Here is a 3,510-nt window from a genome sequence, read left to right as displayed (position 1 = left end):
CCACCGTCACCATCACCACCTGGAGGAGAGAATGCGCGGAGGAGACAGAGAGCCCTGACGCCATCCCCTGCGCCAACACGGGCTCCAGCCGGTGCCGCCATAGCCGTGGCGGCCCTCCCCACCGAGCTCCACGCAGCTGCGCTGGGGTGGGGCCGCCGGCCAGCGGCCGCGCGCGTCGCCGCTCAAGGGAGGGAGGGCCCTGCCGTCCGAGCGGCCATGCCGGTGGCCAGCTTCAGCGGCGGCGCGGCGGGAGAAGCGGAGGAAACGGAGCGACGCTCGGGCTACAAGTCGGGCCTCCCGTGTTGCCTGCGTGGGAGCAACGCGGGGGCAGGGGCGTTCGTTGAGTGGCAACTTTACAAACTTTACTATTTTACTAATCCAAAAGCGGTCTGGGTTACGATCCCGGGAACGTGCCGTCCCGTCAGTGCTGATTCTCACGAGCAGTGAAACCGGCCGGGCCGGTTAGAGCAGGGCTGGCGTCCTTTGCGCTTTAAATATTTGATGATGTAGCCCAATCCCCATGCTGGCATATTTTTGCATGTCAACACTTTCCCATCTCCTCAGAGAGAATAATCTTATCCATCCAACCCACGCCAAACTCCCTGTCGCCAGTTTCCTTTCGTCTCGCACATCTCGGGCCTGTTTGAAACGTAGAAATTTTATAGGAATCGTACAGAAATTTTATAGGAATTCATTTAATTTTATAAGAAAAACATAGGAATAGGAAAAAATCCCGCATTCCAAACAGACCCCTAGTGTACTAACGCGGACTGCCACAGGCCATCCCACACCCACCTCCCAGTTGCTTCTATCCTCTCGTCTCTCTTTGCCCTTGCCATCAATGGTCCTCTCCTCCCTACCTCGCCTCTCTCCCCGCGCGTTAGATGCCCACGCTCCACCATCACCGGTCCTCTCCTCCATTTCCTCCACTTCAGAGATGGGACAGGGAAAATCTTCGAGGATGGGGACCAATGCCTTGACGGATAATTTTCTGTTGACATCCCTAATGACACCTCTTGAAATGTCAGTTTTCGAATGCTCCGTGTAGAATTGCCACCGAAGAAAAGAAGTTGCAACAATATTGTCACTTTTGATGGCGGGCATTCCAACTCCTCGCGCCAGTGTGGACTGGGAACACCAAAAGACCAAGGTGCCCCTGTGGGATGTAAAAAACAGGGAAGATAAAAGTACTAGTACTAGATTTTAATGGGCCAAATTAACTTTAATGTCTGGAAATTAGAATCTTAAAGTAGTACAGAGGGTAACGGAGACCTACGTGAGTCCTGTACGGTGCGCTACTGTGCTGCTAAAGATAAAGATACATATGTATAGCCATACAAAAGATCAGCACGAAATTCACATCATAGTGAGTCGCGCCTGCCGCTGCCGGATTTGCTTGTTCATGGGGGATAAACGGAGGCACGACGACGGTGTTTGCACCCCACATCTGAACACGTAGCTGGAGTAGGGTGGTATGTAAGATCTCCATGCCAGGGCTTCGAACTTCCCCCGAGGCGTTGTGCTTCCAGTATGAACATCTTGTACAGTTATCTTGGGCAGATCGGGTTGCTGGACTGAAGACGCTTGATAACAACTGTAGGCTATGAGCACACTATCAGTCTTGGATAGTGTCCAAATGTATATAGGCTGACCTTTCGCCAAGCGATGAGCTGGAAGCTCACCGAAGAAGTCGAGATGCATACGTCTGAAATCTTTGATGCGTTTGAGAACCCTGTGCCAAAACCCAGCACAAAGATTGTTCCTCAGTAAGCCACCAGCTATATTTGCACCTACGAATGATCTGTCCATCAGGTCCGCGATCTCCATGCATACAGATGCTAGCCCCAGCTGCTCCTCGGCATCTGGTGTGCTACCGAACACCATTGTCTTGAAGAAGTACCAGAAAGCTTCTCAAGACAAAGGTTTCAGCTCAAGAGCTTTCATGGTCCCAAAACTTGCGACCATCTCTGACCGACTTGTGACAACAATTTTACTGACAGGTGCCGTGCCTTCGCTCTTCAGCGTGGACAGTGCTCTTCTCCATGCGCTCTCATCCACGCGGCCTACTAGCTCAGCAACAACTAGTGAGCTCCCAGTCGTCGACGCAAGATCATTACGATATTTGATTACACCGCTATCTCCCAGAGGCGTCAGGTGCAGGTTTTCACCCACGATGTCGGATTCGCCGAAGAAGACTATCAAGGAGAAGTGTTGGCGCACCCTCTCGTCGCGCCAGACGTGCTCCACGAGCGTGCTCTTTCCAACTCTTGCTGGGCCGATCACTGGAAGCACGGCCAAGTCTTGTGCGCCTGCAGGCTCTGGTTCCAGCAGGAACCTGATGATGCTCTCATACTCTGCATCACGGCCGAACATGCGGTTCTCCAGCCACAGGTGCCTGCTGTAAGGCTCGCGGAGCAGGGGAGGGTAGCAGCTCAGGAACAGGACCAGCTCCTTCATGTCGCTGGCCATGCGTTCCAGGCCGATGAGCGCCTCCTGCAGCTCCGCCTCTGCCTCACGTCCGGCGTAAGACGCCGTGACTGTCGTCGCCGCCGTCGTCGTTCTGGCTGGGAGAATACAGATGCGCTTTGCTGGGTTGAACTCAGACAAGGCCAGCGACGAGTGTTTGTGACGACTGACCTCGGGACCTCGGGGATGTTCTTGGCGCATGACGGTGGTGAGCAGGTAGTAGCCTCTGTACATGCCTTCCCTCATCAGATGAAGCTGTCGGAGCATCGCCTGGTTCGTGACGCGCCGCCGCTCGGCCTCCTCGACGGTGATTTGGATCCTCAGCAGCACACGCCGCAGCCGCTGCAGGTTCTCCTGCACGGTGCCCTCGTGTCGCCGGTGACAGTACCAGTCTACGGCGAAGGATATGGATCGGCTCATGAGGTCGCCGAGGACCGCAGAGACGATCGCTTCCATATGCGAACGCCGGTGGTTGGATTGAACAAGCGCTAGGATGCCCAAGTGGCTGTAAATCGTTTCCGCTTATTTCTGGTCATGTCTAGCTACCGTAGACTCGTGATTTTGAACTTGTTTTCTTCGCTTTCCTTTATGGAGTGACTCGTGGCCTCCTCTTTCTTCTTCTTTGAAAAGGGAACTCGTGGCTCTGAATTTGATGCCGGGCACAACCAGCTCAACTCAACTTACACCGGTCCAGTTCAACCTTGTTCACGAAGGTAACACGCTAACGAGCCAGGTCAACTCGGCTCGTAAAGGTATCGGCTGGAGGGCTCGCTGGACACGGATAGCTCACTAGCTTCGTTTAGCTCATGGGTATCGAAAAAAAAAAACTGTGAATATATGTTAATAATATCAGTATATCAATTTCATATCTAATCAATACCAATTTAGCACTGAAATAAAACAATAAACCAAAAATATAAAAACAATAGCAGGGGATAGGGATGGAGTACATGAAGGCACGTCGCGTTTTATTGCTCGATCTTGGCCAATCCACACCCACGAGCAAGCCCTCCTGCCGAATTTGCTTCGTTACTCCAAAATTGG

General features: G+C 52.9%; 1 pseudogene; it reads right to left on the bottom strand.

The window, feature by feature from the left end:
• Nucleotides 1-1,222: 1,222 nt before the first annotated feature.
• Nucleotides 1,223-3,023, bottom strand: LOC136452874 (disease resistance protein RGA2-like; annotated as a pseudogene).
• Nucleotides 3,024-3,510: the final 487 nt, after the last annotated feature.

The sequence above is a fragment of the Miscanthus floridulus genome, chromosome 5 (genome assembly GCF_019320115.1).
Source record: "Miscanthus floridulus cultivar M001 chromosome 5, ASM1932011v1, whole genome shotgun sequence".
In the NCBI taxonomy this organism is placed as follows: Eukaryota; Viridiplantae; Streptophyta; class Magnoliopsida; order Poales; family Poaceae; genus Miscanthus; species Miscanthus floridulus.
The sequence above is the reverse complement of the archived record's forward strand: the minus strand, read 5'-3'. Positions and strand labels throughout refer to the sequence as shown.